The sequence below is a fragment of the Tenrec ecaudatus genome, chromosome X (genome assembly GCF_050624435.1).
Source record: "Tenrec ecaudatus isolate mTenEca1 chromosome X, mTenEca1.hap1, whole genome shotgun sequence".
Lineage (NCBI taxonomy): Eukaryota > Metazoa > Chordata > Mammalia > Afrosoricida > Tenrecidae > Tenrec > Tenrec ecaudatus.
In genome coordinates, this window is record NC_134548.1 from 122026857 (window position 1) to 122050972 (window position 24116).

At 42.3% G+C, this 24116-nt stretch overlaps 1 pseudogene; it reads left to right on the top strand.

Annotated features, from left to right (window-relative positions):
• Window positions 1-371: 371 nt before the first annotated feature.
• Window positions 372-1650, top strand: LOC142434136 (tubulin alpha-1C chain-like; annotated as a pseudogene).
• The last annotated feature ends 22466 nt before the right edge of the window (window positions 1651-24116 follow it).

Sequence of the window (24116 nt, forward strand, 5' to 3'; positions counted from 1 at the left end):
AGATCCCATTGCCCCTTGTGGATCCATTAATTCACTAGATCAACTAAAAGTTCACAGAAATGATTACTTCTACTTACAGTTGCTGATCCATGTTAACCCCAAAGGATAAAAGTGAAGCGAAACATCAACCAAGGTCTGCAGAGGTCAAAATAGGAGACTTACAGTTGGCCCATTGGCCCCAGGGAAGTGCCACACTCTCCCATAAAAAGATGTTTTCACTAATAATGGAGGTCCTCAAAGAGATAGCTTCGAGGTCTAGGCTCCCTTAGTTATTGAGGCTGCAATGAATATGCATGATGAGATACTTACTGCATAGTTATGATCAATCCAGTCAATGCATATGCAGCATCTACTCTGTCTTCACTATTCAGATGCCCTGTAACAAGACCATTGGGGGAGGAGGATGACTCCTTCAACACCTTCAGTAAGACAGGCGCTGGCAAGCATGTGCCCAGGGCAGTGTTTGTAGACCTGGAGCCCAGTCATTGATGAAGTTCGCACTGGCACCTACCGCCAGCTCTTCCACCTTGAGCAGGTCATCACGGGCAAGGAGGAAGCTGTCAACAACTATGCCCTTGGGCACTACACCATCGGCAAGGAGCTCATCGACCTCGTCCTGGACAGAATCTGCAAGCTGGCTGACCAGTGCACAGGTCTCCAGGACTTCTTGGTTTTCCACAGCTCTGGTGGGGGCACCGGTTCCGGGTTCACATCCCTGCTGATGGAATGCCTCTCAGTTGATTATGGCAAGAAGTCGAAGCTGAAGTTCTCCATCTACCCCACCCCCCAGGTGTCCACAGCTGTAGTTGAGCCCTACAAGTCCATTCTCACTACCCACACCACCTTGGAGCACTCAGATTGTGCCTTCATGGTAGACAATGAGGCCATCTACGACATCTGTTGCAGGGACCTCAATATTGAGCGCCCCACTTTAACAGCCAGATCGTGTCCTCCATTGATGGTGCCCTGAATGTAGATCTGACAGAATTCCAGACCAACTTGGTGCACTACCCCCGCATCCACTTCCCTTTGACCACATATGCTCCTGTCATTTCTGCTGAGAAAGCTTACCACGAACAGCTTTCTGTAGCAGAGATCACCAATGCTTGCTTTGAGCCAGCTAACCAGGTGGTGAAATGTGACCCCCGCCATGGGAAATACATGGCTTGCTCCCTGTTGTACCATGGTGACCTGGTTCTGAAAGGTGTCAATGCTGCCATTGCCACCATCAAGACCAAGTCCAGCATCCAGTTTGTGGATTGGTGTCCCACTGGCTTCAAGGTTGGCATTAATTACCAGCCTCCCGATTGTGATAAGAGTTGTATGAGCCCCTAATAAAATTTAAAAAAAAAAATTACCAGCCTCCCACTGTGGTCCTTGGTGGAGACCTGGCCAAGGTGCAGCGAGCTGTGTGCATGTTGAGCAACACCACAGCCATTGCTGAGGCCTGGGCTCGCCTGTACCGCAAGTTTGACTTGATGTACACCAAGAGTGCCTTTGTCCACTGGTACGTGGGTGAGGGGGTGGAGGAAGCAGAGTTCTCTGAGGGCCAAGAGGACATGGCTGCCCTGGAGAAAGACTATGAGGAGGTGGGAGCAGATAGTGCAGATGGAGAGGATGAGGGTGAAGAGTATTAACCTGTCGCATTGTACACTCCGTTGCCTAGGGACTTTTATATCTGTTGTCCTGTAACACTGTCCTGTGACCCCTAACTTAATAAAAGTGTTTTCTTTTTAAATGTCAAAAAAATTAAAAATTTTCCTTCTTCCTTTCCTGAAGTTAGTACACCCCGCTGGGCCTTGTGAAGTCCTTACTAAGCTGGCTGTTTTGGAAAACAAAGACATCTTGATTGCTTGGCTATTTTCAGAAACCAGAGACAAAGGCCAAAACAAGCTCTTTGTCACACACAGATTGTTTCCTTAATTTCATTTTGGATTGTTTATTGTTAGCGTACAGAAATACAACTGATTTGTTGTATATTGATCTTGTATCTTGGAACCTGCCTAAACTTGTTAATTCTAAAGGTTCTTTTTAGAAGTTTCTAGTGATAAAATCATCTTATCTAAGAATAAAGATAGTTTTACTTTTTCCTTCCCAAACTGGATGTATTTATTTCATTTTCTTACCTAATTGCCCAGGGGAGATCTCCAATACAATGGTAAATGAAAATGTCATGTTCCCGATGTTAGTGGGAAAGATTTCAGTCTTTCACCACTAAATACAATGTGAGCTATGGCATTTTCATAGAGGTCCTTTATCAGAGTAAGAAAGGCCCATTTGATTCCTAGTTGGCTGAGTGGTTTTATCATGAAAGGGCATTGATTTTTTTTTCAAGTTCCCCTCCATCCCACCAGTCCCCGCCCCACCCCCCATCTACCGAGATGATCAAAGAGCTCTCATGGCATAGTTGGATTGCTAACTGCAAGGTCTGAGGTTCGAAACCACCAGCCACTCCTCGGCAGTTCTATCCTGTATTATAGGATCGCTATGAGTCGGCATAGACTCAATGGCAGTGAGTTTTTAGTTTACTGAGGTGATGATGCATTCATCTTTTATTCAACAACATTTTGAAGGGTTTGTTCTAAGAGTTACTAGAAGCATACAATATGAAAACACTTTTACTTATCAAAAATATGTTTCTCAAGGCAGAGTTAAATTCCTTTTTCTGAGCCTAAAATAATGCCTCCTTGGGAACAGGACGTGTGGGCAGGTGGTTCAGATATTTTTCAAGATACTTCTTAAGAAGTACCCTTTGATTTAAAAAAAATGTTTTTAACCTATCACTTAATCCATTTTCCTATCTTTGGAAAGTTGCTGAGCGAAGACATGGCATGCAGAACAAATTTAAGTTTACCAGAAAATCATCCCAGACATCTCACTCTCTGCCAAAGATTAAAACCCTGGCTGGGTGATATATGATGTGACATCTGCGTGAACATGGAAGTCAAAGCAGAACAGAGAAAACACCTGAAGAACGTTCTTGAGGGAGAAAGAACACAGATGTGATGTGGTCTGTGGAATGATTCCAAAAGAAAAGAGAACTTCAAAGAGAGATTTGGAAATAGTGGCCTTACTGAAGGTATGGGAGAGATACAATAATAAAGGATGCTGATTAAGGGAACCAGTTATTTTGAATCTGAAAATCATATGCTGGGAGTGATGCAATCAAGAGTAATGGTGTTGATCACTGAAGCTATGTGTGCTATGGAAAAGTGTGGTGAAGAAAGTAGATGGTGCCTGGCTATCAGAAAGAGTAGCATCAAAAGGATGGAAACAGTAAAAAATTCCAACTGTAGATGGATGGATAAACATACTCCAGGACATTCATACAATGATAAATTAAAATGGAATATTGAAAAAAAATGACAAGTCTGATAAACACCTTAAGGCATGGACAAAATTAGAGAACATTAAGCTAGCAAAGTCAGTCAATCTCATAAATGTTTGTGATATCATTATTATAAAGAAAAATAAAAATGCTTTACACTCCAAAAGATAAGACTGTAAAACTATGAGGAGGGTAGGGGCAGGGGTAGGGTTAGGGAAAAGGAAGGGACAGGACATTATAGAAGGGTGGGGAAGAAAAAAGAACCACATATGGGACTGATTTGATTTGATGAGATGGTCTGTGCAAATACACAGAATATGCTTTTCTTTGTGATTATTATATCCTACAAACAAAAGGGACAAATATAGAAATCTATATGTGGCAGTTAGATTTTATAGCAACTTGCACTTGCGTAAGGGTAGAGTCCAACCCATTAATCAGGCATGAAATGACAGAGAATGCATGAAGAAAGAATGTGAAGAAGTGCCACATTAAGTCACACTAGCTTCATCTCTGTTTTAAAGAAGACGAAAGAAACACTAACATCTGGAGTCTTAAAGGCTTGTCTTAAAACATGCAGCCATGAAATCCACTCAGAAGAAGCACTCCAGCCTATGTGATCCAAGAATTGTAAAAAATAAAATTCAAATCCAGAGGAAGGAAAAGTCTTAGAACTTAAATGATGAGCACCCAGTATGCAGAAGACTGTGGATGATAGTGAAGGCCCAAAACTCATCTGAAGGATCCTCCATTTCGCTTAAGCCACTGATGAGTTCCCTCTGACTCTGGACTAGGGATGGGAAAAGCCTTGTTGTCAGACAGAGTGCACTGTACGGTAGATGACTGATGTTGTAGTTTGGTCGAAATGGGACACTTTGTCATTGATCTCCCTCTTGATTCAATGTATAATTGCTCCAGCTTTTAATATTTTCTGTTGAGCATTTTCTCTCTTCCATTCTGTCATTATTGTTGGGCCATTTGTGTTTTATCTGGATTTTGTGTGTTTTTCTGTATATGAAATCCATATTAGTGAAACCTATAGAGACAATAAACTAGAGCAATAGATTCAAAGGGACATGGGAGGAGAAACTGGGGGGGGGGAATGGGGTGCTAGCCAGAGTGAGTACAAAGAAGAGGATATGATATGTCCTGGAATTAATTGTGGTGATGGTTGCACAACTATGAATGTTATTGAACTGATGAAATAGACGACATGTGAACTGTATGGCAGTAAAACTGTTAAAAATAACCAAACCAGTGTTTTCTTTGTTTTTCAAAAAAGGAATGATGCCACATTCATTATCAAGAAGGACATTTCAAGATGTATCTGTGACACTGTCTGTAATAGGATTATTTCATCCACATTTATGAAAATCCTATCAATACAACTATGATTCAAATGTATGCAACACCCACAAAAGCTAGTGATAAAGAAACTGAAAAATTCTACCAAGGTCTTCAGTCCCCACATGTACCAAAGAGCTCATATAATTGATCTCCAGCACTCTATAGAGAAAGATCCTCCACATACAGTGTACAACTTTCCTTCAGTACCTTTTCTTGCTCATTATTATTGTCATTGAACTGCTGGTCATCTTTGCACTCGCTCAGCTCCAGACAAGCGTAGGCAAGTGACACTCTCACACCTTTGGACATGGTGTGAGGGAGACTGCTGGCAACAGTGACACCAATAAAGCCGTAAATTAAATGGGAGAGGGGCAGTGAATGGATAAGAAAGTTATAAGGAAGAACACAGAAGTACAAAATTGTAGAACTTTTAAAGGGTGGTGTTTAGATGCAAGGGTCCCAAGTAATAATGTATTATCAATGAGGATCATATCAAGGTAAGCTCTAAATCAATGGATATATCTGGGCCCCAAGAATATGGTCATAACATCCACCATTTCAAATCTTCCTAAAGAACATTATGCTTAACAGACTTAGTCTGGCAGAGATAAATATTTAATAACATCATAAGAAAAAATGTGGTTTATACTCCAAAAGACAAGACATTGATGGCTATGAGAAGGCCAGGTATGGGAGGGCGGGAACAGGAAGAGGGAAGGGATAGGATATTGAGGAGGAACAGAGGATGTGGAGGGAAGAAAGGGAACTACGTAAATGGAGAGTTTCATAGGATATTGTATTGATTTCATTCCTGAGAAGGGTTGTGTAAATATATACGGTATGTTTCTTTTAAAAACCAAACAACATTTGTACGTCTCTGTTCACCCACTTATCTGTTGTCCGTCCCTCAGGGAGGGGGTTATATGTAGATCCTTGTGATCAGTTTCCTCTTTCTACCCCACCGTCCCTCCACCCTCCCAGTATCACCACTCTCACCACTGGTCCTGAGGAGTTCATCTGTCCTGAATTCTCTGTGTTTCCAGTTCCTTTCTGTACCAGTGTACATCCTGTGGTTTAGCCATATTTGTAAGATAAAATTGGGAACATGATAGGTTGGGGGGGTGGGAGGAAGCATTTAAGAACGAGAGGAAAGTTGTGTGCTTCATCATTCTATACTGCACCCTAAATGCCTCATCTCCTACCTGTGACCCTTCCATAAGGGGATGCCAGTTGCCTACAGATGTACTTTGGGTCCCCATTCCGCACTCCTCTTCATTCACAAAGAGATGATTTTTTTGTTCTTTGATGCCTGGTACCTGATCCCACCGACACCTCTTGATCACAAAGGCTGCTGTGCTTCTTCCATGTGGGCTTTGTTGCTTCTCAGCTAGATGGCCGCTTGTTTATCTTCAAGTCTTTAAGACCCCAGACGCGACCTCTTTTGAGAGCCGGTCACCATCAGCTTGTCCCACCACATTTTCTTATGAACCCATTTTGTCTTCAGGGATCATGTTGGGAAGATGAGTATCCTATAGTGCCACATTATTAGAACAAACCAATCTCTTTTTTTTAGTCAGAAGGTAGTTTATTTATTTATTTACTTATTAAACGTTTTATTGGGGTCTCATACAACTCTCATCACAATCCATACATACATCCATTGTGTCAAGCACATTTGTACATTTGTTGCCATCATCATTCTCAAAACATTTGGTTTCTGTCTGAGCCCTTGGTATCAGCTCCTCATTTTTTCCCTCCCTGCCAGCTCCCCCCTCTCTCTTGAAACCTTGATAATTTACAAATTATTATTATTTTGTCATATACTCCACTGTCCGACATCTCCCCTCACCCACTTTTCTGTTGTCTGTCCCGCTTGTAATCGGGTCCCCCTTTCCACCCCATCCTCCCTACAGCCTCCTGGTATCACCACTCTCACCACTGGTCCTGAAGGGATTATCTGTCCTGGATTCCCTATTTTCCCAGTTCCTATCTGTACCAGTGTACATCCTCTGGTCTAGCCAGATTTGTAAGGTAGAACTGAGATCATGATGGGGGGATGGGTAAGCATTTAGGAACTAGAGGAAATTTGTATGTGTGTTTCATCATTGCTACCTTGTTTACTTTCACGCCTTTAAGACCCCAGACGATATATCTTTTGATAGCCGGGCACCATCAGCTTTCTTCACCACATTTGCTTATGCACCCATTTGTCTTCAGCGATTGTGTTGGGAAGGTGAGCATCATGGAATGCCAGTTTAATAGAACACAGTATTCTTGCATTGAGGGAGTACTTGAGTGGAGGCCCAATGTCCATCTGCTACCTTAATACTAAACCTATAAATACGTGCCCATAGAACTATTTACACATCTCATATATAAATATATTTACATATATACATGCCTTTATTTAGGCCTCTATAAATGCCCTTTGCCTCCTAGCTCTTTCCTATATTTCCTTTGGCTTTCCTCGTGTCCCCCTATCAGGCTCAGCATTCATTTGGGTTTCAGTAATTCCTCTCGGTTACATTACCCTTGATCACGCCCTACCAGGCATCCCACACCCTCCTCACCACCGATTTGGATCACATGGTGTTCCCTTGTCCCTGGGTTTGTTAACACCACTTCCATTCCCCCCACCTCCCCATTTCCCATGTCCCCCCGGAACCGTCGGTCCTGATTTTTCTTCTTCAGTTTATTCATCCAGCCTATCTTATTTAGACAGAGCTGCAGAGATAATAACATGTACAAAAACTAGACAGAGCAAAACCACGCAACAAAAGAAAACAAAACAAGAACAAGCCAATGACAAAACAAAAACAAACAAAAAACACCAACAACAGCAAAAAAGAAAAGCCTTTAGGAATGTTTTCTGGTCGAGTCTGATGGGGTGTCAAGCCCTGGCCCCCAAGTCTACTTGTGGTATTCCCTGAGGACTTTGTTGCTCTGTTCCCCTTACTGTTTTTTCCCTCAGTGTGGTGGGATCCAAAGGGGCGGAATTCCCACACCGTGTCTCCAGTGTTGTCCCCTGTAGAGCTATGGGTCAGTGAAGGATGTCGTGTCTCATAGTGGGGCTGGCCATATGGTCTTTTCTGTGGATTGGCTGCTCTGAGCAGGAATAAGATCCTCAAGGCTTGGTGGGCCAGGATGTGCTCCACTCTCTCTTCCTCCCCCTTCATTTGCTCCCATGTGCTCTGATCAGACATGTCCATCTCCCTGAGCTGTAGATTCAGAGCTGTTCTCTGGAATAAATTTTTCTGGGGGCAGGGTCATGTGTCCACATAGTTGGAATTGGGACCGGCCCCTCAGACCTCTCCACTGGTTCCCTACTCCATTATGGCATGTTGCATTCACATCTTGTAGCACTGGGTTGAAGTCTGGTCCCTCTTTCCCTGTCAAGATGTAAACAATAACCTCCCCTTTGGTGATTAGTGCCCTGTGCCCCGCTACCCATTTCTTTTCTTTCTTTTTTTTCCTCCCCCTCCTCCTTTTTTGTTGGTTGCCATATGTACCCCTGGATTTGGTCTGGCCCCTGCCATGCTACCTTGTCCTCAACCCAGGAATGTTTGTATACAGTAGCGTTTGCCGTTTGCCCCATTTGCATTTTTTTTAAAGCTTAGGTCAGTGGGCTCTTGTACTTGTCCTGTTGTGCTTGGCTATCTTCACTTAGCATGATTTCCTCCAGTTCTTCCCATGAGGCAATATGCTTCATACGGTTATCACTGCTTTTTAGCAATGTGTAGTACTCCATTTGTTTCCAACTCCTTGCAATTGTGAACTGTGCTGTGATGAATATTGGAACACAGATGTGTGGCCGTGGTTTGTTTCTTGCCTCTTCTGGGTATATGCCCAGTAGGAGGATTGCTGGGTCGTATGGTAGCTTGATTTCCATCTGTTTCAGGTATCGCCAGATCAATTTCCATAGTGGCTGTACATACCTACAGGTCCACCAGCAGTGGATGAGAGTTCCTATCTCACCACAGCCCCTCCAACACTTGCTGCTTCTGATTTTTTGAATTGGGCTATCTTTGAGGTTGTTAGGTGGAATCTCATTGTTGTTTTAATTTGCATTTCTCTTATGGCTAAAGATCAGGAACATTTTCTCATATGGAACATGCCATTCGTATTCTGAGGTAAGATTTAAGTAGAGGTCCAAAGTCCGTCAGCTTACCTATTATACCTATTTACATACACATACCTAAATAAATGCACCTATCTTTATATATTTATATTTTACATATCTATATTTCTACCTATATATACTTTTTACTCCCTAGGTGTTTCCTCTATTGCTTTTTTCTTTCCTCCTGCCCCACTATCATGCTTACCCCACAGTTTCCTCTCAGTAATTCCTCTCATTACAGTTGATCAAACACCCCCAGGGACACTACACCCTCCTTAGTGTCAATTTTAGATCCCTGGCTATTCCCCTGTGCCTAATTTAATTGGCTCTCCACTCCCCTCCCCCATATCCTCTCCCATGTCCTCCACCCCACCTCTGGAATGGCTAGTGTTTGGAAGTAGATCACAAGGTCTTTTTTCCTAGTCTACCTTAGTCTAGAATCTCTTCTGAAACCTGTTTGTCATCATAGGAACATAGCCGCTTCTGCCATCAGTCAGCAGTGGTAGCACTGATGTGCACTCGTTGGGAATCAAATCTGATCTCTGGAGAAAGTCGAGAATCCCGTCCCTGAACCACCACTGCCTCTAGATTGCCTTTTATTGAATTGCTTGATTATTCCAGGTCTATGTTTCAAATCTTTCCAGGGAATTTTGGCTAATGCCTCCTTTTGCTTTTACAAAATTTCCTATAGCAGGCAGAGACATTAGAAAAGGATTTGTGTTAGACAGGGTTCTCTAAAGAAACAAAACCAGAACTCTAACAAATATATATCTATCTTTATACAGATAGAAAGATGGATATATAACATAAGAAATAAACAGTTAATTAAATTATAAAGCAGTAAAAATGGCTCAGTGCAACACCCTCCCATGAGACAGTTGTGAGACACTGGCAGTCCTTCAAGTCTTGAGGGTCACCGGGTAATCCTCTGTAGAGCAATTCAGGTTATCCAGGCACAGGCAGAAACAGCAAGGCAGGTTACCAAGAGTCCACAGCTCAAGAGATGTAAATTCCAATGGTGTGGCAAAGCAGGGTCTTGAAGGAACTTCAAATTATTGTGACATAGTCCATGGGTTAGGTGTCCCACAGGTAGTGTAGCTTGCAAATTGAGGCACAGAACACACAGGGCAACTGCACACTGGTCCGATGATAAAAGAGCAAGAGACAAGAAAGGCAAGACTTGCCACCCATTTATCTATCTGCCTTTCAAGTAATTCCACATGTATTTATCGGCCAAGTTGGCACAATCAACTAACTATCTCAGGATTTATTTGGTTTAGCTGCACTGTTCAAAATTAGGCATTAGTTCAAGTTTGTCAGACAATTAATGGGCACTCTTATTTGCCAAGTACTACACCAGGTACCATGAATAAACAACGAAAGAGACACACTAAAGTACAGTTTTCAGAAATCATTGCATCCCAGCATCTAGTGTGAACAATGCCTTGTATACCAGGTACACATGCAATGAATGAACAAATGAGCTCAAAATCTATTGCTAAAGCTTGACAAGTAAATGCAGTACAAAATAAATGATATCATTAAAGGGATGTGCATGGGGGAAGGAGGAGGGTGAACTGACATTTATTGGGAACGTACTTGGTGACAGGCACTCTATTCACTTTCAGCTACATCACACAGAAGGAGAGGCATTTACCCCACCTTGAGGACCTCTGAGAAGGCTTCCAGAAGAAGGATCATTTTTATGGATTCTCAAAGTACAAAGATGTGTGCATGTGTGTGTGTGTGCATGTGTGTGTGTGTGTGTTGAGGCATGGAGGGGACAGTAAATTTAGGGAATGAATCAGGCAGAGAAAACAATATGTGGGAGGACAGAAGCCAATCAAAGGAAAATACAAGCACAGAGAACTGAAACAACAGATGAGCAATTGAAAACACTATCTCCAGTGCTTGGCGGCGGGGGAGCCATGGTAAAGATGGAAGGCGAGCTTATTTAGATGTCATTTAAGGAGCAGTAGGAAGCTCCCTACTCCAACATCATCTTCATGACAACCTGTCAATGATGTCTGAGAGTCTGCCGCTGGAAACTCATTACATTGAGTCATTGACAAATTGCTCCGTTAGAAAACATTGCTCCTAGATTTCATTTCCCCTTTTTAAAAAAATCTGGTTACTATTTCAGAGAATGTGATATCGATAGTCAATTTCATTCTGTCTAGGAATTGGACCGAGTCTCCCATAATATCGTTGTAGATGAGAAGACCAAACACTGGCTGGCTGTTTGAGCTATTTGTTGAGATGAGTCTGTAACTCACTGAAGAAACATAGCCAAACAAGTAAAGGAATGGTTCTGTAGCAGACAAGAAAAGACATTCTAGTCAAGAGCCACAAGGCTCTCACCTGGTTTATGCTTTTGACTCATTAGGAACAAGAGCTTGTAAAACAGAGCAGTACAGAAAAGAGAAAGGATGGGGGACAAAAGCCTGTGGACGTTTAACTTGGTTCTGCAGCTCTTAGGAAATTCTTCAGTCTCGGGACATTCCCTCTCTTTCTTCAATATGATGAAGGTCATGGATCGAAAATTTGTCAGCAAAGCTAAAGAGTCGCCATTTGTCTCTGTTGGAATAGCAGGCTCTCCAACAACTGTTGCACAGGGATGATGCAAACTGCAGAGTAGGGGAGAAATGAAAATGTCCAATCCTCCTGCTCCATCTGCGAGTGACAGCACAGCGCTTTGTTGCGGAGGCAATGACTGTTGATAGGGTCGGTTCCATGTACCTGGAATACTGGGCAATACCCAAGCTGGAGAAGATGAGCTGCTGTCTTTGTCGTGTTCCCGTTGCTTGATTAGACATATCCTTTTGAAGCTCCGTGTTTATGTGGAAGACAAATAACTTACATGCGTTCATGGTTTTGAAGATAGGCCGTCTCTATTGCAGGCTTGACTTCTCTGGTGACTACATTGCTAGTGTAATTAGTTACGAACTACCGATAGGTCATTCCAAGAAGTCCAGAGCACAAAAAGAAGCAGGCCACCCAAATGCACTTGATAGCGATAAAATGTCCACATTCTTAAACTCCTGGGTTGAGGTTCGTTCTAAATCAGACAGCAGGCCCATGTTGAAGGGCCACCATTTGCTGCAGAATGCCAAGTTCTTTGGATGCCATGAAGAGGACAACATACCCCAATTAATTTAACTGTTTTCCTGCTTGTCTTGTGGACAGGTTGAATGCCTTCATTCCTAAGGCAAGTTGACTCTTGAAGAACCCCTTGAGAAAAATGGGTGGACTATAACATACTTTCTCCCACAACTGAAAACGGGTGTTCAAAATAAACCTGAAAAATGGACAACAGCCACTTAGAAGTATTTATTGTAGACCCATAATTGAAAATACCTAATTATGGATTCCTGTTCAGCTCTTTTGTTATTTTCCGTAGTATATTTTTTTGCTGCTGTCATGTTAGAGTAAATTTTAAATGTCATCTTGAAATAAGAAGTTATGTATTTTAATTGCTAATCCAAAAGCACTTTTTAAATGTGAAATAATAACAATATAAAAATAAAAATAAAACAGAGCAGTCCAAAGATTGAATGCTTTGCTTTAGGGAACAGTAAGTAATCAGCACCAAGGGTTTCAAGGAAATCTTGGAGAATTCCCTGCTCAGCGCCCCACCCCCTTTTTAATCATTTTATTGAGGGCTCTTACAGCTCTTATCACAATACATACATACATACATACATACATACATACATACATACATACATAGTGTAAGGAATTTTGGGGCGCGAAACAGAACCAAAGATCCAATTGGCAAAATTTAGAAGCAGGCTTTATTGGGAGGCTTGCGGGCAGATTCAGCAACTCAGGGAATTGAGTTATTGAAACCGCACTTTGGGAAATTTAGGCTGCGGTTTTTATACCCCTGCTGGCAGGCACAGCTGGGAAGGGTCCAAGCTGGGGAAGATCTGTGCACACAGGTGCTTCAGAAGGGAGAAGGTCTTTGACCTTATCTATATGCCAAGGACGGCTAGAGTGGAGTGTGCATATCTTCAAAAAACATTCTGGCTCAGGGAGGAGTCGGCTCCAGGAATTTGAAGGTTGAGCAGGGGAGGGGGAGATCAGTGAGAGAGGGAGGTCAGTGAAAAGGAGGTCTATGAGAGGTGAATTCTGAGAGCCAAGCTGAAGGCACCGGATTCAAAATGGAGTCCCTTTTGCCAAGACCAGGCACATACATTGTGTCAAGCACATTTGTACATATGTCGCCATCATTTTCAAAACATTTTCTTTTGACTTGAGACCTTGACATCATCACCTCATTTTCTCACTCCCTCACCTTCCTTCCCTCATGAACCCTTGAAAAATTTATACTTTTTCCCCGATATCTTACACTGACCACTGTCTCCCTTTACCTGCTTTTCTGTTGTCCCTCCCTCTAGGAAGGGGTGATAGATCACTGGGATCGGTTCCCCCATTCTCCCCCCACCTTGTCCTCTTGGTATCCCTATTCTCATTATTGGTCATGCGGGGTTTATCTGTCCTGGATTCCCTGCGTTTCCAGGTCTGTGTTGCATCCTGACTAGCTTGTCTCTTCCTTGTGACCTTTCTGTAAGGGGATGTCCAATTGTGTATAGATGGGTTTTGGGTTTCCACTCCATGTTTCCCCCCCCCCCCGCCCCACCATTCACATCGATATAATTTTTGTTCTGGGTCTCTGATGCCTGATATCTGATCCCATCGACACCTCATGATCACACAGACTGGTGTGGTCCTTCCATGTGGGCTTAGTTGCCTCTCAGCTAGATGGCCGCTTGTTTATCTTCAAGTCTTTAAGACCCCCAGATGCTATATATTTTTATATCTAGGCACCATCAGTTTTCTTCATCACATTTGCTTATGCACTCATTTGTCTTTAGCGATCATGTCGGGAAGGCAAGCATCACAGAATGCTGATTTATTAGAACAAAACAAAGTGTTCTTGCATTGAGGGAGTACTTGAGTAGAAGCCCAATATACATCTGCCACCTTAATACTTAACATAAATATATGTACATAGATCTATGTCCCTATAGGTATATATAAATATATTTACATATGTATGGGCCTGTATTTATACTTCTATAAATGTCCTTTGCTTCCTAGTTCTTTCCTCTGTTTCCTTTTACTTTCCTCTTGTCCCACTATAATGTTCAACCTTCATTCAGCTTTCAGTAATTCCTCGGCTACATTGCACTTGATCACACCCCACCAGGCATTCTACGCCCTCCTTGCTATCGATTTTAAATCACTTGTTCCTTTATCCCGGAGTTTGCTGGCACCACCCCTCCCTTTCCCCCACCTCCTCCTCTCCCATGTTCCCCTGGAACTGTCAGTCCCATTGTTTTCTTCTCGGGACTGTTTACCCTGCCTATCTTATATAGATAGACATGGGGTGGGGGGAAGCCTTTAAATAGTTCCAGGTCTGTCTGTTGACCTTTATGAATATTTTCCAATGGAGTTTGAGGAGGTGCCGAGCCCTGCTCCCAAAGTCTATTTTGGGGATTCATAGCTTTGCTCCCCTTGCTGCTCTGTTGCACTCCCTTCATGTTTCACCCCAGTGTGTGTGCGGCAGGGGGAGGTGGGGAGCAGACAGCACAATTCCTGCACAGTGTTCCCATAGTGCTATGATTCAGTAAGGGGATGCTGTGTCTTGTGGTAGGGCTGGCCTTACAGTCCTCTCTGTGCATTGGCTGCTCTGAGTGGGAATATCATCCTCCAAACTTAGTGGGCCCGGATGCAGTTCTCTCTCTCTCTCTCTCTCTCTCTCTCTCTCTCTCTCTCTCTCTCTCTCTCTCTCTCTCTCCTTCCCTCTTAGTTTGCTCCCGTGTGTTCTGAGCAGACCCTCTCCCCAAGCTGAATCTTCTGTGCTGTCCTCTGTTAGTGCATTCTTCTGGGGAGGGGGTCCATGGAGCTGGGATTGGGACTGACCCCACAGACCGGAGAACCCTTTTAATCAATGTAGTATCATGGAGCAAACTTGAATTTTTAGTCAAAGGACCTCAGTTCAAATCTGAACTTCACCACTTCTAGAAGTATGATTTTAGGCAAGTTGCTTATTCATAAAAAAAAAAAAACCAAACTCACTGCCATCAAGTTGATACCAACTCACATTATCCCTATATAATCATCACCACATCAGTTTTCAAACATTTTCTTCATTTTTGTATTTATCGTTATTAGTCCCCCATTTCCACCCAACCTCCCCTGCCATACCCCCAAGGAAACATTTTTCCAGTTACTGTCTCTGTAGATTTAGTAATCCTGGATTTCATATACAGAAAACTAATTAAATAACTAACAAGTATAACAAAATAAAACAGATACGAACCTCAATAGAAAATAAAGTAGAAAGTTGAACAAATTGGAATAGATCATAAAGGAGATAAAAGAGAGGGTACTTAATTTTAACCTAATTGCATTTGTAATAACCCAATTTCAATGCTTTCTGCATGTTAGCAAGGCTATTCACACCCACAGTTCTTGGTGAGAAGAGATTCACCAAGGGATTAATCCATGTGTATTCCCCTCCCACTTTTTAAAACAAACTGAAACAGCTTTAAAATGGATCAAATGGGAGATTTGCCATAATCAACTTTACAATGCCTGATAATGGGGATATTCACCTCCCTCACCTATGAACAGAGGGAATTTACCAGAGGTTTACGCCATGTTTGGACCCTACAAATGGATTTGAGGCCTCCACTTTCATACATAGCCTTCTGCAAAACAATAGTTCACAATTTAAGCTCTGAAGCCGTTCCCTCCATTAAATGTAGATGATATTATTTACAATCATTGGATCACACAGGCTGGTGTGCTGCTTCCGTGTGGACTTGGTTGACACCTCACTTCGATGAGTACTTGCTTGAAAACAAGCCTTTAAGACCCCAGACACTATTCTTTTTGATGGTCGTGTACCATCTAGTTTCTTCACCATACTTTGCTATAGCCCCTATATCTTCAGTGATCTCTTCATGAAGTTGAGCACCAAGCAGGGCCATGTCATAAGAAATCTTTATCGGAGTAGAAAGCCTTATCTTTTTTCTATGGACAATCTGGTGGTTTTGAACTGCTGATCTCAAGGTTAGCAGCCCAACGCATAACCACTATGCCACCAGCACTCCATGTAATCATATTGATGCCAATTTCCTCAAGGGTAAACAAGTACTCAAAAGACCTACTTTGCAGCAAATGCTGTGCAGTGTCATATGTAAAAATAACTAGTCCCATATTTCATCCTGTAGGTTTTCAATAAATATACAGATTATTAAAATTCTGTGACTCACTGATTCAGAACACTAAAAAACAAACAAAATTCGTTGCTATAGAGTCAATTCTGACTCATATTAACCCTGCAGGTCTGGGTAGAAACTGCCCCATATGTATTCCAGGTCTGTAAGTCTTTATGGAAACAGTTTATCACATCCTTCTGCTGCAAAATATTTGGTGAGCATGAACCACCAAACTTTGGGTTAACAGCCAAGAGCTGTCAACACTGCACCACCAGGGCTCCTTGACTCACAGTAGGACATATAAATACAGATCAAATCTATCAGTGACACAACGATAGGAGGGACCTCAAAATTCTCTGGGTAGCCTTGGATGACACTAGACTGCAACTGACAATGTGATGAATGATATTAGCAAGAATAAATGTAAAGTGTTATTTATAGGTTCATCACGTGGCAAAAGGAGAAGATGGCAGAAATCTGGAAAGGGCACAAACTTGGGAACCCTGTTCTATAATTAAGATACTTCACATTGCTTTCATTTTCCTCACACATTGATTCATTGAAGAAACATGCATGAAGTGCTATACTGGATTCTAGGGACCTTGGAGAGACAGTGACTAATGCACTCAGCTGCTAACTTTGAGATCAGTGGTTCAAACCCACCAGCAGCTCTGAAAGATAGGGCAATGTGCTTTCGTATATAAATGTACAGCCTTAGAAACCCTATGAGGCAGTTATACACTGTCAAATGGGACTGCTATGAGTTGTCATGGGCTCCACAACAGTGGGTTTGGTGGGTATTAGATTTGGGGGGAATCGTAAGAGATGAGATACAGCCCTGTCCTCCAAAGAGTTCACAATCTGGGGAGATAGGCAAATTAAAAGATAAATGACAAGACATTGTGCTTATTGTACTTATAGGAGAATATTCTAAGTTCTGGTGGCATAGTAGTTACACATTGGGCTGTGATCTGTAAGGTAGGCAGTTCAAAACCACCAGCCGCACTGTTGGAGAAAGATGGGGCTTTCTAGTGGTAAAGAATTATGGTCTCAGAAAGTCCCACACGCAGTTCTACCCTATCCTATGGGGTCGCTTCTGAGTCAGCATTGACACGATGGTCCCGAGTTTGATTTGGGGTATTTATTCTAAACACAAAGGAGAGAGTAAAAAGCTACAGAGAGGAGGGATGACTTTCTAAGAGACATGCTACTGAACCTAATGGGTATTTTAAAAATAATTTCTGATATGAAGTACATCCTGTGAAAAAGGACAGACACAGTGAATCAGCCTCATATTAATTCTCCAGTCACCCACTTCTCCAAAGAGGTAAACAACTGTCGCTATTTCCTTGTGTATTCACATAGACATATGCTCAGTCTGATTTAGAAAGCCAAAGAAAGGTTAGGAAAAGAGAACAGTGTGTACAAGGGCATGGAACCATGATAGTGTGTTCTGTTTGGCATTCTTTCAGCAAAGAGAGGATAAGGCTGGAGGAGAGAGGATAGGTCAGAATGGCCAGGTTTTGCTGGAAATATAGACAGGCCTAAGCTGTAAGGGACCTATTAAAGCATGTGGAGCAGCTTAGGTTGTAATAGTAAGCAGTGGGGAGTCACAAGAGTGCTTTAAGTGGTATAGTTTATATTACATTCTAGTACCAATGTGGGAGGAAAGATTAAAGGAGGGTAGGACAAGAGGAAGGGAGAATAGTTTTAAAGTACTTAAATACGGTAGCTTAAGAAGAGAGAAACACTGGAGAGATTGGGAGCATTTGTTATAGTAACAGAGAAGAATGATGCATCAAACAGATACTTGGGCAGACCTTGGTGAGTGGTGGAACGAAGAGTCAAGGACAGTTCTCACATTCCAGGACTGTAGATTATTGATGGCTTATCTACAAAGACCATAGCATATTCCTTAGGATAGTGAACAGAATTGGAGTGATATTGGAAAACTATGAGGGTCTTAATAATTGAGTGAACTAGAGGACAACAGATAAATGTAGCAAGATTGGGAAACGGTACCTGTTTATCTCCTGGCCTCCTGGGGAAAAAGAGAACAGAGAACTTCTATTATTAAACCTTAGGGGATTTAGCTTCATAGATGTTAGGTACCTGATCCAAAGAAGGCCACTACCATCAAGTCAATTCCACCTCATAGCAACTCTACATAGGGTTTCGGAAACTGGGACTCTTGACAGGTGCAGACAACCTCACCTTTTTTTCCACAAAATGGCTGGTGGATTTGAACGACTGCTCATGGGGTTAGTAGCTTGATGCTTAACCCATAACTTCAGGGATACTTGAGTAAGTTCTCAATAGGTGTAAAAGGGTGACTTACCCTTTTGTAAGCTAGCATCCATCATATAATTGCATTAGTAGATCATAGGCAGTAGCAGTTCCAACATAATTAGTCCTGGCCAAATCATACATGGAATGTATGTTCATGTCTCTTAAAACCCCAAACCAAACTCACGGCATTCAAGTCCATTCTGACTCATGTTGTTGATGTTGTTAGGTGCCATCAAGTCAGCTCCAACCCATATTGATCCTATACACAGCAGAACAAAACACTGCATGGTCAAGCGCCATCCTCACACTTGTTCCTATGCTTGAGCCCATTGATGCAGCCACTGTGTCAGTCCACTTCTGACTCACAGCGACCCTATAAGACAGAGTAGAAATGTGCTGTGGGTTCCTGAGACTGTAACTCTTTATGAGAGTAGAAAGCCTTTCTTTCTCCCTCAGAACGGGCTGTTGGTCTCAAACTGATGACCTTGCAGTTAACAACCCAATGTGTAACCTGCTATGCCACTTGTGCTCTTTATGTCCATTTCTAGGCACCTCATTTTTAAAATGGACATTTGCAAACGTTCACACGTCTGCGTAAGGTTCAAGGAACCACTGGGGAGTGATTAGTGTCCGTGTTAGCCTGGGTTCACTAGAGAAACAAATTCATAGACACTCATATGTGTGTAAGAGAGAACTTTATATCGAAGAATAATTGTACATTAAGAAAACATCCCAACCCAGTCAAGATCAAGTCCATAAGTCCAATATTACCCCATATGTCAATACTAGTCTATAAATTCCTCTTTAGACTCATGCAGCCATGCAATGATGCCGAATGCAGGAAGACCACAGGCCAGTGGGTGGAAAGTCTTGTTGTGGATCCAGTGGTAGTGAAAGCAGCTCAGCACTGGCATGTGTCTCCACATGGCTCTCCCAGCGAGTGCCAGAGCTCTGACTCTATCAGCGTAGTTCCATGTGGCATCTCGATATGAATGTCTCCCAGGGAGTGTCTCTCACCTCCAGGGAGGAATAAAGGAATTCCCAGAATCCTCAGGAGAAGGCCATGCCCACAAGAAGGCCTCATTGCCTGTGGACTGTTTGACAGGCTAGACTCCACCCCTTCACAAGTTGACAGGAGATTATGTAACTGCCATGCTGTTGTGTTGACCCTTACCCAAAAAGATGGCTAAAGGAGACTAGAACAGCTGTTATGAGACATTTCAAGAACTATTTCTGCTGGATGGTAAATGTGAGATTAAGGGTAGAAGTTACAAAGAGGAGACTGGTTCTTGTTTCAGTCTTTCATCTAAGCAGTTGGTTCAAGTGGAGGCCACAGCAGAAGCAGGGAAAATGAGAAGGCAAGCCAGCAGTTGTGGATCCTCAAGTTCCTACTTTAAAAGGGAGCGCTCACTGAAGCAGATAGCCCTCCTTAACTCTTCCTATTAAGAAAGAATTAGAGAGTTTCAAACTAGAAGGCAAAACTTGAAGAATGGTTCAAAATGATCATAATCAAAACCCTAAATAGAGGAAGGAGAGAAGGTAGCAAAATGAAGCAATCACCTTTAAGGACACTCATTTTACTGGGCTTCTAAAATGGATGGAAGGGCTCTGCAAAGAATCTTTTCAGTGCTTAGTTTTATTCCAAATGAAAGCACAAGAATAAGGATTTGGCCTCTAAATGAAAGCAATGATTTTGGGGGAAAGAAATTAGAAAGATCGGGCACAGTGGTAGTGCCTGCTCTTGGGGGTAAGGACAGAGAAAACGAAGGGCAGCTGTTAGCAACAGCTTTTTTGGTGTGTTTCTTTTCAATGTAGTTTCTTAGCTGAACTTTTACCTAGTTACATCAGGGGAAAAAAAGAGTAAATTCTTGCTCCCTTGCTCCTTTTTTTCTCTCCCTCCCTCCTCTTGATTTCTCTGATATGTTTCTTTCATGAACTAACAAATTACTGTAATCATGACTGACAGTTCCAGGGAAAGGGTCACGATGGATCAAGACAAGGAAACAAAAAGGATGGCCCAGTACATGTGGTAAAGCAGAGTTTCGGGAGGAACAGGGAGTTGGTTCCCAATGGTGCTGTGTAACCTTTGTCAAGCACAATGAGGTCAAATCGACAATACTTCTTACATTGCAGCCTCCGATTCTTCGTCTGTAAAATAAGGATCATTGTTAAGTTGACTTCATTGTGCTGTTCTAAAGAGGGAATGAGAGCAAGGTGTGCAGACCTCCTAGTTGGAGAGCATCACACACTCGAAGTTAGTTTATGGATAGTGTTGGGAGTGGTTGCCACTGAGTTGATTCTGACTCATGGCAACCCTGTGTTTGCAGAGTAGAATTGCACCACGGGAGTTTCAAGACTGTGGCATTTCTGGGGAGGTTAGAAGCATCCACCAGTTTGTTTATTTTTTATTTTAAATGGTTTTATTGGAACACAATCCGCATATCATGTAATTCAATAGTTCCATCAGATCAAGAAGAGTTGTGTAAGCATCACCACAATCAATTTAAGAACATTTTCTTCTTTCTGGTACTCTTTGTTATTAGCTTCCCATTTGTCTGCAACCTCCCTTGAAACACTCTCAAGAAACCATAAATCCAGTTCTCCACCCTGGATTCATAGACCGAAAAATTACAAAAATAAAGAAACAAAAAACTAACAACAACAAAATAAAATAGAAGAAAACCTCCATCAAAATGAGAGCAGAACATATTAAAAACTAGAACTTTTATAATAGAAGTACTCATAGTGTGGCTAGTCGAGTGCTTCACACTTTGTAGCACTCAGGGATCTTCAATCTATGGTCATCATTCTTATTAAAGGCCATCAGTTCTAAGGTGAAATTAGAAATAATAAATAACTGGTGTTTTGACCTTGTAACCTTTCTACAGCTCCTTAAGAATATCCATGAAAATCTCATCTACTTCATCCAATTCCAGCTCTTTTTATTTGAGAGCGAACAGTCAAGGGAAAGGATTTCCTCTGCCATTGGATTGTCTTCTTGAGTCTGCTGAATGATCAAGACTTTCTCCTTTTTCATTGGAGAGGAGTCAAATCTCTAGTACATTAACACGAAAAACAAAATAAAATTTTTGTGGGCTGGCTTGGATAGGTAAACTACATTTATAAAAATAGTTTCCCTTCCTATGGAAAAATGCATGTCACCTTCCAAACTCTTGACTGAAGAATGAACCTCTGAGAATTCAGGCCACCTGTAAGTTGGAAAGGCTGTAAGTCAAAGTTAGGAGTGGCCCCAAAGGGCTGCAGAAGCCAGATACAGAATTCCAGTTGCAGCTGAAAGGCAATTGGAAAATGCTCTGAGGAACAGAAGATAGGGCTGATGGTTCCATCTGAGAGCAAGCGCATCAAGATGTAGACTGCTCATACAGGAAGGGAGGTACACTCCAGGAAGGATAATAAAAATGGTAACAACAGCACGGAGCATTTTTGTTTTGTTCTACTCTCTTGGGACCAGGGTCCCTTAATCATAATCCTAGGATTGAGAGATAAGATCAAGGCCTAACAACGTAACCCTCCAGCCCTGCTCTCAGCAACTTGTTTGGATTCGCTGCCTAGAGAGGCAGATAATAAGCGGTTCTCCCCATAGCCTCCTCAGCCCAACACCCATGTTGAGTCAGTTTCCCTCTCTCCTTAACATCCTTTTCCAGAGGAGATCAAGGCCTCTGAGAAGCATAACATGGTGTTTCCTTCCCACAAGGAAGAGATTCAATGAGAAAACTGATGAAAACAAGTGTCCCAGAGATGAAGAGCTAGGAGCAGAAGACTGACACTTAGCGTCTTCTTACAGAAGACTTTATGGAGGTCAGTTGTGTCAGGGAAACACGGGGTTCATAGGACAGCACAGTAGCGATGTCTGACATCCACTGTTCACAAAATCCATGCAAAGATCTATGAAGTTCTGCAAAAACACTAACATTTAGTCTAGCCTGAAATGAAGGGAAAGGTGACTACCAGTTAGTAGCAGGAAAGGCATTTCTGCTGCCTGTGGGGAGATGGGGTTGGACCGAGGAGGATACTTGTGGCTTACATGCCCTGTGCCCCCGACACAGAACAGCAGCAGTGCCCAAGAAGATGGGAAAACCTTTTGATTGACTTTGACCATCTGTCATCAATTTAGCAATACTGGGCCTGGAAGGATCAGAAAACTGGAAAGGCAGCCCGTAGCCTCACAGAAAATATTTTTCTGAAACAACCAGGCTTTTGTTCCCTTTCTTCCACCACTACCTTTCTTTTCTATGTTCTCCTGGAGGTGACCACTTGCCTGGTGATTGTCGTAGTGGTGGGTAGGTTAGTGGTCGTTTTCAGGAAAATCTCTGAATATAAGCATGCTTCACCTACTGCCATCAAGTTGATTTTGTCTCATAGCAACCCTATAGGACAGAGGAGAACTGTCCCATTGAGTTTCCAAGGATGTAAATCTTCATTGGAGCAGAGAACGGCTGGTGACTTTGAACCACTGACCTTGTGGTTAGCAGCACTAGCCCTACCAGGCAGAGCTCCTTCTAAAACATGCTTGGGGAAATCGTGTTTATGATCATGTGACAGGATAAACTTCAGAGTCAGACAACCCAGACCATCAGAGAGCAAAGATTACATCTCAGTCCAGTACAACCTAATAATAATGAAAACGACAACCGTATCATAGTTAACTGCCACCATTTATAAAACAGTGATTCTATGTTGTTGTTGTGTGCCGAGTTGCTTTGGACTCACTGTGACTTTATGTGACAGAGTAGAACAGATCCCTAGGGTTTCCTAGACTGTCATCATGACTGGGGTGGATCACTAGGTTTTTTTCTCCCTCTGAGTAACTAGTGGGCTGACCCACCTGCCTACCTTTCTGTGAAAAGTTGAGTGCTTAAACAGGACACTATCAGGGACCATTGCCCTTATTAGATGCTAGCCACTGTATTAAGTACCTTTGGGAGCCTTTTGGGGGAAAAGGGGCAAATGGTTAAGTACTCGATTACTAGTGGCTCTCCCTCACTCAGAAGCTCCTCAGAAGACTGACCTGACAGTTATGTTTGCTTCCAAAATGCTATCGACTTGAAAAATACTAGGGAGCAGTCTTATCTGCACATAAGAAATCAGAAATCCACTTAATGACAACCTCCCTCCCCCAACCAATATATTAAGTACTTTATAGGCATTATCTCATTCCTCGTAGTAAATCATAAGTCACCATTCAAATTCTTCTTAAAAATAACAGAGAAAGAAAAAGAACATCAACCATTCAAGTTGAAAAAGCAAAGGTGTCACTTTGTTGTCTAAGGTGTGCTCAACCCGAGCCATAATTCTTTCAGTGTCCTCCCAGTGTGTGAGCATACTGGGCAAAGAAAAGGGAAGGCGGAAGGAATGTCTTTGAATTTTTCTGCAAGAGAAGAGTTTGGAATAAATTGTGGACTTCCAGAAGAACAAGTAAGGCCAGTCTTGGGAAAAATATAACCAGAATATTCCTTAGAAGCAAGGATGGCGAGACTTATATTCACTCACTTTGGGTACATCCTGAGAATAGGCCAGTCTCTATAAAAGGACATGGTGTTTGGTCAGAGGGTTAGAAAAACTAAAGTACATTCCTCAGTGAGATGTAGAGATAATAGTCATGCCAATGGGCTCAGATCTACCAGCAACTATGAACATAGCACCAGAATTGGCCAATGTTTTGTTATGTTACATATATATATAATCACCAGGAATTAGAGCCAGCGTAACAACAATGGATAAAACATCATTATTGAGTTCTTTATATGTGCTTTAGGCATCCTGGTGGTGCTGTATGGTA